The following is a 23,007-nucleotide window of genomic DNA, read 5'->3' on the forward strand; positions in this document are numbered from 1 at the left end:
ATATTTGTGTACTGGCAGATAAAAATAAAGCCGGTGGAGAAGATTGCATTGAATAAACTGAGACAATTAACCCTAGAAATTATCACGTGAAGTGATTTGAGCTTGCTACTGAAAATAACAGGCCCTACCAATTGTCTTAACTAGTGATGATTAAAAACCTCATTAAATTCCGGGATTTATTTTACATTACCCCCGCATCCATTGGTCATTTTGTATAATATTTTAATTTTAGGGATTTTCCTTCCTCTTAACTGTTAGAGACGAAAATTAGAATTTTATTTTATTATTATGCTCAGTTACTTGGCAAAATGTATATAATAGGAAGATAGCAGTTGTGTTATATGTCACAAGTGTTAAGGTGAAATTCTTAGTGACATAAAATGACCCAAGACATTGTCTTTTGAGTTGTGAGATAATTCACGAATTATCAGATTTTATCTCATCAGATTAGTTCCTAGACTTCCATATGCATCTTCTGTCCCCTATATTAAGTACAATAGTATTATTATTAATTTTATTATGGAGGTCAAATAAATTGAAATTGTTAATACTTTGTCTAAAAGTATTGTAGACTTTGCCTTATCCTGGATTACTTGCCAAAGTAGAAAGTAATCATTTTCCCAGAGGATTGGGGGATATGGAAAGGACAGAATCGTGGCCAGTAAAGGCAGAGAGAGCAAACATTGTGTTCAAATAGTGAACCTTGCAGGAACAAGCTGCTTCCTATTCAAGCCATCCTTGTCACCCTGCCAACCATGATGTCTCTGAGAAGAGTTGCTGTGGATGTTATTTTATCTTTTTCAATTTTATTATTCACTTAACTATCCCAATTCTCATCACTTAAAATACAGCCAACTCAACCTGCTTAAAGAAGTCTCCTCTGATTTCTTCCAGGTCTGAGTTAGGTACTTCTTCTTTTATGCCCTCACAGGGAGAACACTCTTGCTGTCTATCCAAACACTTAACGTGCTAAACTTCAGATGTCCAGGGAATTGTGTCTCCCACTATAGCATAAATGACTTAAGGCCAAGAACCACGAGCTTGCTCTTCCTATCTCAAGGACCTAATATGGGGCTTAGCACAGAGTAAGTTCTCTATCAGAAGGCTTATTGCATGAGTAAAAGAATATACAAATTCAGAATTATTTTTACTGGCATGATTGGACCCTCCACCATTCAAAAAAACAGTATTTTCTTCAACAGTTTTTAAAGTCGCACCTGAGCCTACAAGATTTGCCTGTTTATTTGGTTCACTTAAAAAATTCGATTATACAGTTACTGGGAAAAGTGAAAGAAAATTCCATATGTATTTTGTGGCTATAATTTTTCAAGTAGGATTGCTTATTTCTCTTCAACTCACATCTGATTGGTGAGAGAGGACTAGACTAATGCAATAATCTCCTGCAAGGGACTCACAGACCATTAAATATTTTGTGTTATAAACTGTCCTAAAGAGTGGGGGAAACGCGGTAGACCAGACAGACAATGACACTGACTTTGCAGAGTTTACAATCATTCAAGGAACCATACAATGCGTGCTAAGGGCTAACGTATTGCTCAGCTATTAATGCAATATTGTTGTGTAACACCAAAACTGTGTGACTTAAAGCAGCAAAAATTTATTGTTTGCTTCATAGATCTGTGGCAGTCTGGGGAAGCTCTGTGTCAGGCTTAGGTCGGCCAGGCTTGGCTCCAGGCCTTGGGTTGGGTTTAATGTGCCTCATTCTCCTTGGAACAGCAGCTATGGGTCACGTTGTTCTCATAGCAAATTGCCAGAAGGGAAGGAGAGAGGGAAACACACTCCGCCCCCTGAGACTTCAGCCCAGTCACTTGCGCCCACTTTCCATTGGCCAAGGACGTCACATGGTCATGCCCAACCTCAAAGGGTGGGAAAATATACCCCACCCAATCCCAACAGGAGATATGGCACAGTTAGATGCCACAGGGCACGGATGTGTGATTCTAACACAGGGAGGGCACGAAGAGTGTGGACACTGAGTCAGTCTACTGTGGGGAGTCAGGAAAGGCACAACTACTTTGTACATTATACCTGATGGTATTTATATAAACTGTGAAAGGACCTTATATAATCATTTCACAACTAACAACAGAGTCATTTTGTTCCTATTTTAGAGGTGGGGAACTTGAATATGTTAAAGAATACAGTGTAGGTAGGTAAAATTTCCTCTTAAACCAATGATATTTATGCACTAAAAAAAAAATCAATAAAATCTTAGGTAGAATCACAGAGTCACAGACCTAGAGGAACACACAAGACACCTCTAGGTCCCCTGGAACACATCCTGTTCATCTATATTTTCCATCTGCCTCTGTTAGTGTTTTATTAGGGTCATTTGTGAGCATCCTCTCTGTGGCTTCAACACGTAGGAGAGGTTTGAATCTACATTCTTGTCCTCCCCACAAAGTACCTGGCCTAGCAAGCATCATTTTCTACTAATTTTTTTTAACCATTTTTAAAAATTGAAGTATAGTTAATTTACAATGTTGTGTTAGTTTCAGGTGTATAGCAAAGTGATTCAGTTATACATATACATATTATTTTTTCAGATTCTTTTCCATTGTAGGTTATTACCAGATATTGAATATAGTTCCCTGTGCTATACAGTAAATCCCTGTTGTTTATCTTTTTTTTTTTTTTTTTTTTTTTTTTTTGCGGCACGCGGGCCTCTCACTGCTGTGGCCTCTCCCGTTGCGGAGCACCGGCTCCGGACGCGCAGGCTCAGCGGCCATGGCTCATGGGCCCAGCCGCTCCGCAGCATGTGGGATCTTCCCGGACCGGGGCACGAACCCGTGTCCCCTGCATCGGCAGGCGGACTCTCAACTACTGCGCCACCAGGGAAGCCCTGTTAATCTATTTTATATATAGTTGTGTGTATATGTTAATTCCAAACTCCTAATTTATCTCTCTCCCCGCCCCCAGTAATATTTTGTTTATGTGACTTCATCATTGACCTTGAAGATAGACATTACAGAAGCCCATTTATTGTTTGTAAATTTTTCCTTGCTTTGAAATTTAGCCAGGTTTTAGTCTTTAACTACAAATCATACAAGCTATGTGACTAGATATATACAAAGAGCAGGTGTGGGAATAAATGTGAAAGTGAGTAGAGATGTATGCGGCTTACTTTTGATTTAATATCTACTTCCAATTTAGGAAGGACATTTGTGGGCTGGTTATATCATCAAAAATAGTCATAAACAACAATAATGTTAATTAAACCCTCTTTCCTAATAATCATAATAACAATAACAGTCATGATCATAATGACAATAATATAGCTATATATATATATATATATATATATATATAGATTATAGTTTGGGGTTACAAACACAAGAAAATAACCATGGTTATTTAAGTGAAAGGGAAGATAACAGAAGGCTATCAGGAACTACTGGAATTGATAGGAAAAGGAGAACAAAGCTTAGAAGAGACTGGAGGAAACAGAAATCACAATAACAACCTTACACGGGAAGAGACTTGCTTAGGTGCCATTGTTAGAATGAATGAATGCCATCTTTTTTCAGTCTTGTTGACTTTGCTTACGCTTCAGATTCCAGGGAAGAAGTACCAGCTTGGCTTAGCATGGGGCACTTGGCTGGGGAAAGGAAGGGCAACCAATTAACATTCCCACCAATTATATCCAATTGGAAGAAGTCCTTCCCTAAAAAGAAAATAATGATTCTAGTAGATGGGAGAAATGGTTGCTGGGCAAACACAAAACAAGAACTGTCCACTATACTACATGGTAAATCCTTACTAAATTTTGGGCACTGTACCTAAGTTATATTTCATTTTCAAATATCTGCAAGCTAGCGGTATTACTCCTTCCGCACAAATGAGTAACAACAGCAATGATAATGTGCACAATGCATTGCCCGTATCCTAAATGTCAGGCTTATGTGTGTGTGACAAATCTCATATATAAGAAAAATGAGCTTCAGAAAAGTTAAACATGTTGCTACCCCATTATCCAAATAGCAGTAGTCTGACAAGCTCTAAGGTCTGCTTTTAAACACAATCATGTGCTGAGGAAACTGATGATCAGAGGAGTTAAATAACTTGCCCAAGGCCACACAGCCAAGGAGTGATAGGAATGACTATCTTATCTAAAGCTCTTCCCATATGTCCAACTGCTGCCTGCCCATCAAATGACCAGTGAATGTAAACTGGCCATGACAATGATTTTACTGACACACCAACAGACCACTATTATTCTCCCCCAGAAAGCTCTCTGTCCCTCCCACACACCACACCCATTCCTGTCCCAGCATATTTACATAGCACCTTCCACCTGGAACATTTTGCCCCAGACCCTTTTACTGCTGACTGTTTCTCAGCCTTCAAGACTCTGCTTAAATATTAGTTCCTCATTTAGAAGGTTCATATCTGGTTTCCAAATTTCAGGTCACTTCCGGCATTTACTCTTTACCACATTGTCCTACTGTAGTTTATATAGCCCTTGTTCCTAACTGAAATTGTCCTTTCTCCATTGCTTAGAGCAGGGCTTAGCACACAGACGGTGCTGAATGAATTGGGGTTAACTGGTACTCGGGATATAGAAATACTCAAGAAGGACAAGTAATCTAGACTTGGTGATCAGGAATGCCTTCCTAATAGATGTCATGTTTAAACTTAACCATTCAGGGTGAGTAGAGAGAAGGAGAGGAGGGAAGGGAGTTTTTCATACAGAAGAAGTTTTTGCATCAGACCGTGAATGAAGAGAGAGAGAGCACACTGGGCATCCAAGGGCTGGGAGCAATTCAGTACAGGAGACTGGGAGGGATAGGGCATGAAAGGTCCTCAAGAGCAGTCATTAGGAGGCTCTTAAGTCACAGAAAGGAGTGAAGCTCTTGCCATATTGCCAGTGTTCCCACATGGGCGTGTGTCTGTGCAAACACCGCTGGGACTGGGCTCACACATCAATCCCTGTGCAGACCAAGAAGGCACCCGGACCTCAGCAAACATCCTTTTCATCTCCTGAGTGAAGTAGATAAGAGGAGGATGACGCAAACCCACATCACAGGGTCTGCAGGCGAGAGGCACTTGGCAAGGAAAATAAAATCCAACAAAGCCTAAAACACAAAAGAAGCTTCTCTCACCTTCATTTTGTCCTTACTTACCTCTTGAAACTATGCTGGAAGAGAAAAGACATTGAGTAAGGGGGACAGGTGGAGACTTCAGTGCTGACTTTTTTTTTTTTAACGTTATTAGAGTATCATTGCTTACAATGTTGTGTTAGTTTCTGCTGTATAACAAAGTGAATCAGTTATATGTATACATATATCCCCACATCTCCTCCCTCTTCCGTCTCCCTCCCACACTCCCTATCCCACCCCTCTAGGTGAACACAAGACACCAAGCTGATCTCCCTGTGCTTTGCTGCTGCTTCCCACTGGCTATTTTACATTTGGTAGTGTATATATGTCCACGCCACTCTCTCACTTTGTCACAGCTTACCCTTCCCCCTCCCTGTGTCCTCAAGTCCATTCTCTATGTCTGTGTCTTTATTCCTGTCCTGGCCCTAGGTTCATTAGAACCATTTTTTTTTTTTTAGATTCCATATATATGTGTTAGCATACAGTATTTGTTTTTCTCTTTCTGACTTACTTCACTCTGTATGACAGACTCTAGGTCCATCCGCCCCAGTACAAATAACACAATTTCATTTCTTTTTATGACTGAGTAATATTCCATTGTATATATGTGCCACATCTTCTTTATCCATTCATCTGTCATTGGACACTTAGGTTGCTTCCATGTCCTGGCTATTGTAAACAGTGCTGAGTTTTAGCCACAGCACTCAGAGAAGAAAAAGAAATAAAAGGAATCCAAATCGGAAAGGAAGAAGTAAAACTGTCACTGTTTGCAGATGACATGATACTATACATAGAGAATCCTAAAGATTCTACCAGAAAACTACTAGAGCTAATCAATGAATTTGGTAAAGTTGCAGTATACAAAATTAATGCACAGAACTCTCTTGCATTCCTATACACTAACGGCGAAAAATCTGAAAGAGAAATTAAGGAAACAATCCCATTTACCATTGCAACAAAAAACTTAGGAATAAACCTTCCTAAGGAGACAAAAGACCTGTATGCAAAAAGCTATAAGACACTGATGAAAGAAATTAAGGACGATACAAACAGCTGGAGAGATATACCATGTTCTTGGATTAGAAGAATCAACATTGTGAAAATAGCTCTACTACCCAAAGCAATCTACAGATTCAGTGCAATCCCTATCAAGCTGCCAATGGCATTTTTCACAGAACTGAAACAAAAAATTTTACATTTTGTATGGAAACACAAAAGACCCTGAATAGCCAAAGCAATCTTGAGAAAGTGCTGACCCTTAAAACAATGCATGTAGGCTTGTTCCGGTGATTCAGGGCAATGTGCTGTGGGGGAGGGGATGGGAGCGTTTGGGGCATTTTCAGTTTGGATTTTTTGTTTTGTGGATCCTTGTGAAGAAACATTGATAACCAAGGAGAGAACTTTCCAAGTTCATACTTAAGTGTTGGCACCTGAATATTGCAAACCAAATGGGAATAAAATATTTGAAACTCAAAGGATTGGATATTTTAGATCTTACCGCCTTTTGATTTTCTCCCAGCAGCCCTTCATAAGGGCTTCTTTCTCTTGAAGAAACTTTGGTCTTTGTTTTATTTTCTTTTTTACCTTCTCACTTCCAGATTTCTAGAATTTCAGAAATTACAGACCTTTTGAACTGTAAAGTCTTCGTTTTATAAGACAGAGGCAGTGAGCTGAAATAGAAAGGGCATAAATAATAATAGCAATAGTAATAGTAATGACAATAGTAATAATAATAGCAATGGCAATAATAATAGTAATAGCAATAGTAATAGTAGTAGCCAGCTTGTATTAGTGCATATATTCTAGGCAATTGACATATGGTATTGTCTTCTTTAATTGTAACAAACTCTACTATTTTCTCCAACTTACAGATGAAGTAAACAAGGCAGAGAAAGCTTAAATAATGTGCATAGTATCACACAGAAAAAAATGGGTGTTAGACCAGGACTAGCTCCCAGGCAGCATGAACACCACAACCATGTAGCCCACAGGTAACAGTACCCAGGAAGTGAGACAGGCATGATGCAGCTCTTGGCCTTGCTTTTTATTGGATATGTGACTTCTGGAAGATACTTTATTCCTCTGTGACTCAATCTCCTCATCTACAAAGTGGGGGCAACAATGGGAGTTAAGATCACAGTGTTCTTGGCACCATATATGCGAAGTACCCAGTCTTGTGCCTGACACATAGTAGGAACTCACTCTAGTCTGGCTGCCATGACCATTTGATCACTTTCTGTTCTGATGAGGAAACCACTACAATGGTGAGACCTATGACCTGTCCAAAGTCACATGGCTACCAGGAAGGTCTCAGACATTCAATCCACTCTACTCTTTTGTCGTCCACTTTACTTCACTCTTGGGAGCATAATGGGTGGTGAGGCTGGTCTACAGACAAACATGATGCTTGTCAGCTGACAGGGTATCTACTGAGCCATTAGGTCTTTGTTGTGGCGTCTGAGGCTGCCCAGTGTGGCTTCTGGTATAATCAGAATAAGCCCTCTAGAGAGGCAATTAGATTGGCTCCACGTGGCCGTTGAGAACATTCTATTTTGCCTTTCCTTTATCAGATAATCTGAGAAACAAGTAGCCTCATAGAAAGGAAACATCATATTCTCTGCCTTGGTTTGATTTCCATCTTAGCCACTTCCTAGTGGTGTAACCTGGGGTCGTTTTAACTGTTCTGTGAGTTAGGCTTCTCTGCAGTAAAATGGAACTAATAAGAGTTCCTCCCTCACAGGGCTGTTCTGAGTAACAAATGAGTTAATATATATAAAACACAGTGCAAAATGAGGCTATTTATATTAGTATCATTCGATATTGGCTGTGATTTACTCACTCATTTGTCCCTTTACTTGTGGGAGATGATGAAGACATTTATTCTTATCTATTCAGTAGGGGGCTTTAACTTTTTTTATGAAGTCATTACCTAGACTGGTTTTGTATTCAAACTGGTCCAGGAGATGTCAGAAGTGATTGCTTTTACTTACAATCCAATGAGGTTTTGATTTCACCTCAAGTCCTCCCACTTTGTATATGTACAAGACACTGGTGAGAGGGTTCCATGGGCTTCTCACTACATAGTCTGGCTTCTGGCCAATGTAGTCTGTCTCACTCCAATTCAAGACCATCTTTGCAGGTATGGCATGATTGAATACAAAATGCCACTTGAAACAGAACAAATACAGTGATCTTCTTTAACCCACTGGAGGTTTCCAGTGCGAAATCATGTGGTAATTTTTCCTCAGATCAGAATATGTTTATGTATAAATGAAATATGTGGTTAGGTTTTTTCTAAGATGTTTGGGACTTCTTAGGACAAGGATGTCTTCTTACATTGGCAACCAAGTGTTTTTAACACATAATATAAAGAGCTTGTAAGTTTGGGGTTACCTCAAGAGCCACCTTTATGGAATCTGGAATTTCCAAAGGAAAAATAAGAAGTTGACCATTCATTAGGGTTGCCAGGTAGAGTATAAGGCACCTATGCAATATTTGAGACATATTTACCCTAAAAATTAGTCATTATTTATCTGAAATTCTAGTTTAACTGGGTGTTCTGCATTTTTATTGGCTAAATCTGGCAACCCTACCTTCCATGTGTTCTAGTGGATGGAGCATCAGCCATCTTGGGAACAGAGTACATCATGAGAATTCCAGCCTCTCAGGGATTTCTCTTGGTTTTTTTCCCAGAGAAGAGAGAAGTGAGCAATGAAAGGCTGAAGTTTTTCTTTGGAGTAATGTTCATTTTAAGCTGTGAATCTGTCTTTGGTCTCTTCTTCCTTGTTCCTTTTCTCTATAGCTTTTAGTTCTGAAGGTTGGAGTTATTGCCTTATTTCTCTCACAGTTCCTAGAGCAGTATCTTTCTATTTCTAGATGTTCTATAGCCTCTCCATCTCAAACATTCTCCATGGGAACATGGCTCTATTTGCATAATGGATGTTGATACAAGGTTGTCATATACCTAATTACATAATAAAAGTCAGTGGAAAATGGTATTGATATACAGAACTTATCTAACAGGCAAAGTCACAGAAGTACATCCAATTCCCATGAACTGCAAAGAAACACATATTACTTGATAATATCACCAGAGAGTGAAATCTGTACCAAGATTTACTGCACAATTAGTTAGTGATGATTCTTATCATGGAGTGTTGGTTTGATTTTTGCAGCGTGGATCACAAAGATTGGCAGAATCTGTTATTTCAATTGTGTTCACTTTATTACAAAATCACGAGCAAACACCAGGAGACAGTGTTTGGCTTTGTATTAGGAGGAACTAGCTCACGTTGAAGATGAAGAATGTGCAGCCCCCAAAGATGCCATCATCTCCTGCCCTCTACCTCTGTTCATGCTGTTCCTCTGATTGAACCACAGTTCCTCTACCTCTTATTTGAAAAAAATGAATAAAAAGTTGTTTAACAATATAAAGGGCTGTCTGGTAAAATAGGAAAATTAATTCTTATGGAAGCTGAAGGAGAAGCTGGCTGATCTTCCATCAGAGATATCAAGAAGGAGATTCTGTCACTGATTGGAAAGTTTTCCTTGGTTTTCTTTAAGAGCCTTTTATTGCCAAGATTCTAGGAATTCTGTCTTTCATACAACTACTGAAGACAGAATGTTTGTGTCCCTCCAGATTCATGTGTTAAAAGCTAACCCCCAGTGTGATGGTATTAGGAGGTGGGAGTTATGGAAGTTGGTTAGGTCACGAGGGTGGGTCCCTCATGAATTGGATTAGTGCCCTTATAAGAGGGATAAAAGAGAGCTCCCTTGCCCCTCCCACCGAGTGAGGACACAGAGAGAAGACTTTTGTCTATGAAGTAGAAAGGGGGCCCGAACCAGACACTGAATCTGTTTGTGTCTTGATCTTGAACTTCCTAGCCTCCAGAACTGGGAGAAATAAAGTTCTGTTGCTTAATGCCACACAGGCATTTTGTTATAGCAGTCTGAATGGACTAAGACAATAACTTTGTTCATGATGAGAACACTAAGATTCTTATTACATGAAAAATAAATCATTGCTCAGGAACCATGAAAGAAAATAAAATGTTTGCATTTAGATAAATTAAAACTTCTCCATATGGCAAATAAAAATAAATATAAAATAAATAAGTTAAAAGAAAAATGACAAACCAGGAAGAAATATTTGCAATATGAATCATAAAGCAAATTTTAGTTTACAAAGAACCCACAGAAAGGAATAGGAGAAAAGATGAACAACCCAAGAGAAGAAAGGGCAAAGGATATGAAAAGACAGTTTGGAAAGGAATGCAAATATCCAATAAGTATATGAAAAGATGTTCAAGCTCATTCATAATTAAAGACATGCAAATCCAATAAAACAAGCAGAAATCTATCAGACTGACAAACTAAAAGTTTGATAATCAGGGGGACCTGTAAGCTATATGGAAACAGCATTATTATTGGGTTGGCCAAAATGTTCTTTTGGTTAATGAGATTCTTGGTGAACATGAAAAATGTGTCTTTTATTTTTACTCAAAACCGAACGAACTTTTTGGAACCCAATATTTTACACTGGGAATGTATGGGAGTTCAAATGGCAATATCGTTTGGAGGATAATTTGGAAGTATCTATCAAAATTATATGCTTTTTTTCTTTTGACCCAATAATTTTGCCACCAGGAATGTTCTTCACTAGTGTGATGCCCAGTATATCAAGATATATATATTTATAATGTTCAGGGATGTTTCAAATGACGAAAAACAAAACAAGAAATGATCTGTCAGCAGGATTTCAATTAGATAAAAACAATAAATAACAGGGCAGGTCTGCACGTGCTTTTGAGAAAAACTGTCCAAGGTATATCAGTCACAGAAAAAAGTAGAACATAGGGCAGTGCCTAAATTATAATCCATTTTGGTTTAGTATGAAAAAAAGAATGTGCATGCACAAAGGGGAATTCATTTTTAACTAATATTCACTCAACGCCTACAGTGTTCCAAGGACTTTTATAGGCGCTGGCACGGCAATGGTGAGCAAACTTCTGCCACATCATTTTGTTTTTCTTTACATTACCTACCACTGCTTATGTCAATCTTACTTATGTATTCCTTGTTTCCTGTGTGTCTGTTCCTACTAGAAGTTCAGATTGATGAGAGCAGGAAATTTGTCTATCTCTCCCACCAGTCTATCCCCAGCACTGGGCTCAAGGAAGCTTCCCTGTGGAGGTACTAGGGTCAGGGATGGGAATAAAAACAGTGCCAACCCTGTCAAGATCAGGGAGTGGAGGGTTCAGGCAGAGGGAGGCAGGAGCACAGGTGGTGGATTTGAGAAGAGCAGGGAGGCCAGTGAGGTGGCGGAAGGGAAGCAAAGGAGAGACAGGTAGCATCAGACAGGTGGGCAGAGACCAGATCTCATGGGACCGTAGAGGCCATGGTGGGGAGTTGGCATCATCCTTCAGGTTTAATAGGGAGTCATAGGAAGGTTTTAAGTGGAAAAGTGACTTGATTTGGTTTATATTTTTCCGAAGTCCTTCCAGCTGCTGTGTGAGGAATACACAGGGGGAAGCAGGAGGAACAGCAGAGAGAGCAGTCAGAGGCTCCTGCTGTGGTCCAGGGGAGAGATGCTGGCGGGCCAGGGAGAGCCCCCAGAGCCTCCAATAGTTGAGCTGATTTGGAAAGATAGATAGTGGTTAGTTATTTGTAGGCGGAGGAGGAGGTAATCAATCCAGGCAGAGGGAGCTGCATGTCTCTACCCTTGAGGTGCAAAGCATCCCGGCGATGTAATTAGAACTGCTGCTTGGCAGTGCGAGCTTATAGATGTGGAAAAAAGCACCTGTGGTCACAGGTGGAGGCCACACGTAGCTGTCAGTCGTGCATATAGTTTGTGCTCGACAAATGCTTTCTGATGGTTGAAATGAAAGTGATATATCTGAGGGAAAAAAGTGTGAATACATGAATATATTTGGGGAGGGTATAGTTCTACTGGGGCAGACACATGACGTGGTGCAATGATTTTTTGAAAACTTGCAGTTCAGTATTGCTAAAGACGGAAATATAACACTTGGCGGTCCTTGAAGCTCATTCTGTGCTTGGCCCCCGTGATGTCTGTGGAGACTGTAAGCAGCCATTTCTACCTGCCCCCTCCCTCCCAAGAAGCTTTCCTGTTTGGTTCACTAGAGAAGTGAGCCCAAACCTGACTGACGTTAGAATGACCTGGGTGACTTTTTTTTCAAATACATACGCCCTGACACCACCCCAGACCTACTGAATCAGGAGCAGTCTGGGTGGACCCTGGAAATCTGTATTTTTTTAAAGCTCTGCAAGTGAGTCTAATACAGATACCTGGGTCTGGGAGACCATCCAATGGCAGCATGGTGGCCATGGTCATATAGACCCTTCCAGGAATGGGCCTGACAGCTTCTCTTAAAAGGACTTTGTCACAACCACCGATGGCACAAAATGACAGCCTGAGGTGCAGAAACAGGTAATGTATCTCTCCCGTGACCAAATTGCAATAAAGTATAGGCCTTTGACAAATAGGGTCCATCATCATTCTGGTAGGTTCAAATGCCTTCAGCCCCTCCCACATTGTCAGCTCTGCCCCACCCTGGAATCATAGCCCTGACTCCTAAAGGGCCAAACACAGGCCATGGAGAGACAACCCATTCTGATTCTTGGAGATGACTTTTTATTTTTTAATCTATATTAACTCCTTCCAAAAAAAGTTTCTTAATGTAAGTGGTAACTTTGATTATTTTTGTTTAATTTTGTCAAACATAGTAATCATTAGTAATCATTACTGAAACGTCAGCCACTTGCAGAGTTTTAGCTGCCCTGGCTAAGAGGTCAATGGATAAACCAGCCTCTAGGCTCTGCAGCATCCCACCATGTATGGCAAAAAAAACCTTGCTTTTTGCCTCGGGGCCTGAAAATGTTCAGAGCTACTATTCTAAGGAGCAGGCCACTGAGTGCCCCTCAGTCATGCAGAAGGGCTGAGAAGTCCCTCTGCCCTAAGGCTAGTCCCACTTTCCCTTCCATCTGCTCTCTCCCCATGTCTTTGCTGCCCAGAGTTACCCTATAACTGCCTGAGAGTCATATCAGGGATCGCATTGCTCTGATGCCACCATATTAGTGATCCAATCCAGGGAGTGGCAAAGTACAGCCCAGGGCCAATCAGACCCACCCTCTCTTTGTGAATGGCTTGCGAGCTAAGAATAATTTTTACATTTTAGATGCTTAAAAAAAATCGAAAAAAGAATAGTATATCACGACATGTGAAAGTTATATGAAACTCGAATTTCAGTGTCCATGGATGAAGACTTATTGGCATACAGCCATGCCCAGTCATTTACGTTTTGTCTACAGCTGCTTTCCCCCTGCAAGGGCAGATTGGAGCAGTCTTCACAGAGACTTTATGGCCCACCACGCCTGAAATATTTTCTGTTTGGCCCTTTATAGAAAACATTTGCCGATCTCTGGTTATTTGTTTCTGATAAGATGGTGCTCATGCTAAAAACTCTCTAGATATATTTTAAAGCATTATGATTTTTTGTATAATTTCTTTTTGCAAGTTTTATAAGGCTTTTCATTCTTTTAAAGGCTTTGCTAACTTTTTTTCTTGCTAAATCTGTCACCTTTTGTGAGGTGTCGCTAGTTCTATGATGGTCCCTGACCACCGTAGAGAGGTTGGGGATTGATGTTGGCGATGCTGAGGCCGAGGACCACTGTCCCCAGTTCATGTCCCCCTGGAATGTGACTGCAACAGTTCTCATACATACATATTTTCTGTTTTTCTCCTGAGGTGCATGTTCCCATGCTGACACTAACCAGGGCAAGGTACAATTATAGGAGGTGACCTGACACACCAGACTTCTTTCTCCCTCCCAAGGAAGCAGCCTGGGATGCAAATTTATAGGGATAACCTTGAGGCCCCTTCAGTATTTACACGAAATGAATCATTCAAACTTTGAATCGTGTAAATTACCTCTTGGCTGCTCACATCACACCACTGAGTCAGCAGAAGCTGAAAAACCACAGCTCCATGGACCACTTCTGAGGCTGCCAGTCCAATCTGTGATGGGTTTTCTTTTATTCCGCCCCAAAGCTGCAGAGCTTAGCTGAACGCCCCCTCTGTAAGGAAGCTTCTTTAGTCAGGGTTTGGTCTGCACATTTGGGATAACTTACTGGAAGGATTTTAATGGATTTCTGACCCCGATAGTCACTTGTGAAAACAGCATTTTACAAACATGTTGCCATATTTCCTCTCATGTTCACACCTTCCTCTGATTTTGAGAAGAAACTCAGAAGAGGCGTTCTCTATATCCTCTGCCCCCTTCTCTCCAGACTTTTTCCTCTCTGTTTTAAGAACATGGGCTCATAACAGCCAGGGGTAGAACATGTGACTGAGAGACTACTCACTTCATAAAAGAGAAGTATCATTGTAGCTTATATTTATTTCAATGAAGGGTGCTTCTTCTAAAAAAAGCAAAACACTAAATTAGGCATTTGAGCTACTCACATCTGGGGATGATCTGCCACGTTGGCTTACGTACCACCTCCTACAAGACATTTTCCCTTCTTAGTTTCCCAAATCTTAGCAGGACACACCTGTATTGGAACTTCCCATGGGATGTGTGTTGTAAGCTCTGGCACGAAGACAAAACCCAGCATGAACACTAGTAGCATCTTATTTATGCTGGAGTGTCTAACATCATATGGTCTAGACTCATAGCTTTCTTCTCTCTATTCTGCAGTTTACTCACCTGCTCAGATGTACGAAGTAGCTGCCATCCAGAGCTGTGCAGATTTAAATGACTGGTATAGCTAACACTCAGGACAATGCTAGGCATATTATCATTATTTAACAAACACTAGTGAGTTACGATTATAGCTCTTATTTTTTTCTCAGTGTAGGAAGTTCGTGGCTTTTTGGTACCAGTTTGGATGGAGTAACAAAAGCTCCTTGTTTAGGAATCTCTATACTTACCTTTTCTTTTTATCCATCTTCTCCTTCCCAACTCCTTCTTCTTATTATTATTATTTTGCAAGTTGTGGTTAGTAGTAAGCCTTGATTATTTCATAGATTCCTTTAGCATGGATTTATAACTTAAGGTCTAAGGAACCCCAAGAGGGGGCTTCAGGGACCTGTCAGTGGCTTGAAAACATTGTACAAATTTTTGTATGTCTGTGAATTTTTCTATGGCCAGTGACTATAGATTTTTGTCAGTGTCAAAGGGTTGCAGGCCGAAAAAAGTGTAGAATCATTCCTCTAGAGAGGAATCATTCCCATAGTGCAAGGGCACAGCAATGCTAGAAGATTCTAGGGCTACAAGAGTTGCCTGGTTCTTCTCTCTAAAGATTCTTAGGTCCCCAAATTGATGAGACCCAAATAAAATCATGATTCATAAATAGACAGGTCTTTGATTCTCTTTCTCTGGGACTCATTCCCGGTATGTCTCATGATACGGTATCCTCGCTGCCAATGTCCTACACTAAGCCAAGCTGAGGCCCCCAAAACTTGTTTTACTTCTCATTTTCTTTGAGAATTACATGGGGCCTAGTCCAGAAAAATACTTCATTCTCAGTCTAAAAATAAGTGGGGATGGAGGTGGGCAGAGGAAATTTGGGGAGCAAGGAAGACAGGAATTAATGCAAATGCTTACATCAAGGAACCAATTGCTTTGAGTTTCTAGAGTAGACACCAGTCTCACGCTTTCTACTACATAAGGACCACTATATGTATCCATAAAGACCGCAAAAGTGAATCAGGCATAATCACCATCGTAGCAGAAGTTCAGCATCAGCCTTGAGGACCCTGAAACATTTCTGAAATTCACCAAATCTTCGTCTCTGTGCTACTTTCTGGCTCTGTGTCCCCTGCTACGCTCACCCAGCTAGACTGATAGGGGCAGTGGAAAATTCCAAATGGAAGAGGTTCTTTTATTTTCTTCTCCCTGCAGTGCTGAGCTTTACCAAAAAAGAAAAAAGAGAAAAATTCTTTCTTTCCACAGCAAAGAAGAAAAGATTAAAGTTGTATGACTGTTATAAATATTACATGCTCAGGGCCCTAGTACATGCATATCTCCACGTTCTGAGGCTAGGTTAGAAGTAACCCCTTTCCTGCTGCTTTTGGATTTTAGACTTGATAGATCCCCAAGGACAAGATCGAACCTAACTTTTTATTTGTTTGTATATTAGCAAGAGACTTGATAAGAAGACATCAACCATGCTTATTTTGAAGGTCTCAGCAATTAATGGAGGATTGTTTTCTCCTTTATATCCTCCAGGCATGAGCCAATGTATTTACATTTAACTTCTACTTTATCAAATTAGGGTGTGTAACTGCATAAGTTTATATATATCTATATATTTTGTTGTTTTGACACTCATATGATGTTTCTTTTCCTATAAGATTTCTCCGTCCAAATAAATGCTTTTGGCTCTCGTGATGAAGTAAAGGGTGCTACTTTCACACAATGATATTTATGGTACTTCAATCCTGTGATTCTCAGGATGTCACCAAAGCCACAGTAAGGTCACTGCATTATCAAAGAGAAAAGGTCTGGAACTCAACTCTTTGTAACCACAAACAGTGTTGGTAATTAGCAGGAAGGGAAAGGATGTAAATAATGTTCAGGACAGGAAGCAGCCTCTCAAAGGATCATTAAGTTAAACAGAGAAGGGGGTCCCTAACAGAAGGAATGGAAACCTGAATTTGTCAGACTCCTAAACTCCTTTTGACAAGCATCATCATGAGAAGAAAATGGGTTAACGTCTCCCTTTCATTTTACAATGAGAAAATGGGAGAATCAGAGTATAGAAGATGGTGAACTGCCTCTGTTCCCCAAAAAGGGCCTGAAACAAAAGCTGCCAAAGCCAACTGGCCAAGTTGAGACTGAGCTCAGACGTGCCAGCCAGAGTTCTCATTCTTGAAAGTAGATATTGCGTGGTTCCTACATGCAAGAAACCACGGTGTTCATTCTTACATCCCTGATCCCATCTCCTTTCTGTCTTGTGGTTGATAAGTCTCCTCCACTACCTAATGGGTAGCATCGCGTAAATGCCTGTAATCACACACACAGCCCTTACTTACACAATAGCCTGCTTCCCTCAGGACAGAACGTTATATTGGGCTGGCCAAAAAGTTCGTTCGGGTTTTTCCCTCACCGCGAACAGCTTATGGAAAACCCGAACGAACTTTTTGACCAACCCAAGAGTTACTGTGAATAATTTGCATTTGCAATGCTGCTCTGCCTCATGTTTATTCTTGTAGTTTCAGAGCCCAGTACAGTTCCATACACATGGTGAGCCTTCATTAACTATTTCTTGAATGAATGAATAAAAGAATGAGTAATATTTTCTCACAGAAGAGACAAAGCATTGTTGACTAAAAGTAATGCACAGCCTAAGAGGTGAGAATTATGTTTTATTGGGTGGATTTTCTGAAGGCTTAAGCCCAGAAGACAGCAACTCAGATAACTCTGAGGGACTGCTCCAAAGAAGTAAGGGAGGAGCCAGACTATATAGTTTTTTCAACAAAAACCAGGTAGCTGGAACACCTAAAGAAGACTGTTAATTAAAGAAAACCAGGTATCTCAAGTTAATTAATTTAGCCCTTTTCTATGTATGGGAAGACGCAAGAGTCTGGGCTCATTGAAACCATTGCTTTGGTATGTACCGTAACCACCTAGAACCAGTATCCTGCTTTTCTCCATCCTGAATCCCCTCAGGGTACACAGTTGGGGATGGCTACAGTGGCTGCTGGCCTGATGGCTGCAACATCCTTTGTTTACTGATATGGCAGGTGACAAGTAAAACATCTTGAGATGTAAAACATCTCTAGAATCCATTATTTAAAACTTTAGGAAGTTTACCCCAGTATGACCTCAGTTGCTGAAGCATAACTTTGCCTCTCTCCTCCATAAGCTTCTCCTGTTTCAACCCTCAAGTTGAAGTTTCTAATCAGACTTAGTTGATAACATTTACATTTGTTTGGCCTCTTTCCCCTGAGCCTGAAGGCTGTCCCTCACTCAGGAGGACCTCCCCCAGCTCCCAAGATGATCATAGCAGGTGTAAAAAACCATAGATCTTCCAAGTGTATGTTGGTACTTGATTGGGAAATCTTGGCAGTAGCTGGTGTGGCATTGTTTATAGCACACATGCTTGTGATGAATTTCCCCATGAGTTAAAGAGTGAAGACAGCGTGTTCTCTTTTTAAGAGCACTTGGCCAATGGAGATTAGCCCAACCATCTTTGTTTATTTGGTTGGATAACTGAAGTTGATTAAGTGCACAGATGGGTTTCACCCAATTTGGGGAAGTCCTTTCTGTAGCCTCCTTCCGAAGTTGCTTTCTACTGTGATTTTCTCAGTAGAGATGGCTTTAAGCAAGGTGAGCTCTGCAAATAGACTTTCATATTTACAACTTCAAGGCCCAGTTGTTCTTAGAACTTTCCAACCAGACACAGTCAATTCCATTAGGTTGTACAGTATACAGTGAGTGATTTAGGGAGATGAACAAATAGAAGCCATTAGCTCTCCAAACGCATCATAATTCATTTGCAACCCAGGCAAGACTGCAGTACAATAAGAAGCTACTCATTTCCCGAGCTCAGGGGGGCTTGGGTCATGTTCCAGTGTTTCATTTCATCTTCACCCTGGCCCTAAGTGGATGAGTTTATTTCTCCCATAAAATAGATGAGGCAATTGAGACAGATTTAGTAATTTAACAAGAATCAGAAATCTTGTAAGTGGGAGAGCCAGGATCTGAACCCAAGTCAATCAGACTTGTATGTATTACGTCTAAAGCCTGGGGCAACCCCCCAGACTCCTGCCTGGTGCTTACCTTTGGGGCTCACAGGCTGTTTTGCGTATGTAACTGTAATGTCTGGCCAATGCAGACGTTGTCTTCAGCAGAGGCTGAATCTCTTTTATTTATTCATTTATTTATATTTTCTTTAACATCTTTATTGGAGTATAATTGCTTTACAATGCTGGGTTAGTCTCTGCTGTATAACAAAGTGAATCAGCTATACATACACGTATATCTCCATATCCCCGCCCTCTTGCGTCTCCCTCCCACCCTCCCTATCCCACCCCTCTAGGTGGTCACAAAGCACCAACCTGATCTCCCTGTGCTATGCGGCTGCTTCCCACTAGCTATCTATTTTACATTTGGTAGTGTATATATGTCAGTCCCACTCTCGCACTTCGTCCTAGCTTACCCTTCCCCCTCCCCGTGTCTTCAAGTCCATTCTCTATGTCTGTGTATTTATTCCCTATGTGTTAGCATGCGGTATTTGTTTTCCTCTTTTGAACTTACTTCAGTCTGTACTACAGACTCTAGGCCCATCCACCTCACTACAAATAACTCAATTTCATTTCTTTTTATGGCTGAGTAATATTCCATTGTATATATGTGCCACATCTTCTTTATCCATTCATCTGTTGATGGACACTTAGGTTGCTTCCATGTCCTGGCTATTGTAAATAGAGCTGCAATGAACATTGTGGTACACGTATCTTTTTGAATTGTGGTTTTCTCAGGGTATATGCCCAGTAGTGGGATTGCTGGGTCATATGGTAGTTCTATTTTTAGTTTTTTAAGGAACCTCCATACTGTTCTCCATAGTGGCTGTACCAATTTATATTCCCACCAACAGTGCAAGAGGGTTCCCTTTTTTCCACACCCTCTCCAACATTTATTGTTTGTAGATTTTTTGATGATGGCCATTCTGACTGGTGTGAGGTGATACCCCGTTATAGTTCTGATTTGCATTTCTCTAATGATTAATGATGTTGAGCATTCTTTCATGTGTTTGTTGGCAATCTGTATATCTTCTTCGTAGAAATGTCTATTTAGGACTTCTGCCCATTTTTGGATTGGGTTGTTTGTTTTTTTGTTATTGAGCTGCATGAGCTGCTTGTATATTTTGGAGATTAATCCTTTGTCAGTTGCTTCATTTGCAAATATTTTCTCCCATTCTGAGGGTTGTCTTTTCATCTTGTTTATGGTTTCCTTTGCTGTGCAAAAGCTTTTAAGCTTCATTAGGTCCCATTTGTTTATTTTTGTTTTTATTTCCATTTCTCTAGGAGGTGGGTCAAAAAGGATCTTGCTGTGATTTATGTCATAGAGTGTTCTGCCTGTTTTCCTCTAAGAATTTTATAGTGTCTGGCCTTATGATCTGGTTCTCCTGGGACTGCCCTTCCCTCCATTTCACAGTTCATGAGTGGTTCCAGCTCTACCAGGGGGCCTTGGATCCTGAACTCCTGTCTCTCCCTCTGACTTCAGGGCTCAGGGCAGCTGAAACCGAGTACCTCAGATGGGACTTGAACCCATGGGCCAGTACTTGAACCCAGCCAGAACCCAGATTGGGACTTGAACCCATGTCTTTTACTTGAGATCACACACCCGGTCTCAGGACTTAATGAAGCACAGGTTCGTTATGTCTCATGGTAGAAAGAATTCAGTGTGAGACAAAGCGATAGGTAAGACATGAATTTATTTAGAGAGAAACATACTCCACAGACAGAGTGTGGGCCATCTCAGAAGGTGAGAGGCCCTGAAATATGGCCTGGTTAGTTTTTATGGGCTGGGTAATTTTGTAAGCTAATGGGTGGGAGGATTATTCCAACTATTTCGGGGAAGGGGTGGGGATTTCCAGGAATTGGGCCACCGTCCACTTTTTTTTTTTTTTTACCACTGTATCCATTCATTCCTGAATATTAAGTGCCAGGCACAGTGATAAAAACTGGGTACACAAAGGCGAATAAGGTAAAGTTCCTACCCTCAAAGAGTTCACTCTTTAGCAAGGAAATCAAGTAAGTGAACAGACAACTGTAACATATTTACAAGAGTGGCTCATAAGAGTTTTCGACGGGATGATCACATAGCTTATAGTACAAACCCGGATATTTTTTAGAGTAAAGGGCCATAGTATTAACTAATATGCCTAAAGAAATGCACATGCCAGGTCCATCACAGGCAAACCAGCTAATGAGAAAGTGTGGCCCCTTATCACCGCCCACTTTTTGACCTTTTATGGTTAGCCTCTGAACTGTCATGGTGCCTGTGGATGTGTCATTTAGATAATAATGTATTACAATGAGCATATAATGAGGCTCAAGGTCCACTGGAAGTTGAATCTTTCACCATCTTGGACCTAGTTGGTTCTAACCAGTTTTTGTCATGTCCTATGACTATGTCATTCTTTTAAAGGTTGTGCCTTGCCCCTTTTCCTCCTGTTTCATTCCCCCCTCAGAGATTTTACTCCCATATTCTTATGGGAAGTAGAGAGGTGACGGTCCTGCAGTGGGTAATTTCTAGATCACTTTCTGCCCCTGATTTGTGGTCTCAGCTCCCCCACCACGTGTGAAGACAATGCCTGTGTTATATCCCCTCTGCTTGAAATACCTAAAGTGGGCTTTGTTTCTGTGACTTGACCTTGCCTAATGCAGAATCCAAAGCTAGAAATCTGATATATTGTTTTCTATTTTTAAAAACCGTATTGAAAATAACATATCAACACTTGAAGGTATATATTAGGAGAAAAGAAAGATTGCTAGGGACAAGGAGAGAAGGCAGAGACTCTGAATTTAGGCTCCAAGATCCTGTCCCAACACTGAGCCTACAGACTTGGAATGGAGAACTTTGCATAGTATGAATACCTCATTGAAATGCAACCCATTCTCTGTTTTGAACACAACTGAATTGAAAAAGCCCCAAACTATGTCTCCTGGGCAAATAATTCCAGATGCTGACAGAAGCAAAGCTATGTTATAATTTTTAAAAATTATTATCAGATCCCATATTATAACCAAATGCTGTAACAGTAATTATAGCTACAGAGCAAAATTCCATTCTGTGCTTTTTTAAGAAAATGGAATAAAAGGAAAAGTGAGAACCTATAATTTCGTATGCGTCCAGTGTGTGGGCAGTGTCGGCAGCTCCCGTGGCCTCTGTCATTCTCTGCATTTAAGCGGCCTTAACTCTCACATGGCCCTTGAAGTACGATGGGGTTTCCTCAATGGCACCAGTATGATGGTGCCTTCCCACCCTCCCTGCAAGTGATGGGAGAGCATCTCTCCACCTCTGCTCAGAGGAACGAGAATTTCTTTGATGTCCTCTTTTGGACCTAGAGAGAGGGTTTCTTCTTTCTCTGTAACTTCTTCAGGAGCCACTAACATGTCATCCTCACATTATCTCCCTCCTTTGTCTGCCTCTCCTCCCCTTCCCAAAAGAAACATCCATAAACCAGGTTGATCTAGCCCCTCTTCCATGGGGTCCATAGTGAGCAGACTGCAATTTGGAAACGGCCCCACATAGACTCTCAATTGTATCCCCATCAAACAAGCACGTGGGCTGCTCATGCTTGCTTTTTGTGGCCGTGGTAACGTGCCTGTACTTGTCGGCTGGTCTGTCCTAGCCCACGCATGTCTTTGTATCAATGTCTAAACGGGTTCTTCTAACATAGAACTTTACAGACACAAAAAGATTAGTAAAGAGGGACTGTATCTACATCTCAGTGCAGTGTGTCTGTGTGTGTGAGTTTGTGTGTGTGTTCAGTACATAGAGAAAGACACAGTAATATTCCACAAAAGTATCATGTGCATTAACTCCAATCTTTTCTTACAAATTCTTACAAACTCCTTCTGGTCCCGTCTGGACGCTCTTTGGCACCAGCTTCTTCTGTTCTGCTGTTTCCATTCTGCACCCTGTCTCAGCTCACGTCCCACCTTGAATGCTGCTCGCTAAAGTCACACAGGTCATTTGTGAGCATCTGGGCTGATGTGTGAATTGCATACAGTTATCAGTTTAGAGATTATAGATTAAGAGCGCAGATTTTGTTTTTTTTTAATACATCTTTATTGGAGTATAATTGCTTTACAATGTTGTGTTACTTTCTGCTGTACAACAAAGTGAAT

General features: G+C 40.8%; 1 protein-coding gene across 7 annotated transcripts in view; it reads left to right on the forward strand.

The window, feature by feature from the left end:
• The window catches only part of LDB2 (LIM domain binding 2), a 380,819-nt gene that overhangs the window by 192,710 nt on the left and 165,102 nt on the right, over positions 1-23,007 (forward strand). The gene's annotated exons all lie outside the window — the stretch shown is intronic.

The sequence above is a fragment of the Monodon monoceros genome, unplaced genomic scaffold, assembly GCF_005190385.1.
Source record: "Monodon monoceros isolate NGI ecotype Baffin Bay Population unplaced genomic scaffold, NGI_Narwhal_1 Super_Scaffold_20, whole genome shotgun sequence".
Classification (NCBI taxonomy): Eukaryota; Metazoa; Chordata; class Mammalia; order Artiodactyla; family Monodontidae; genus Monodon; species Monodon monoceros.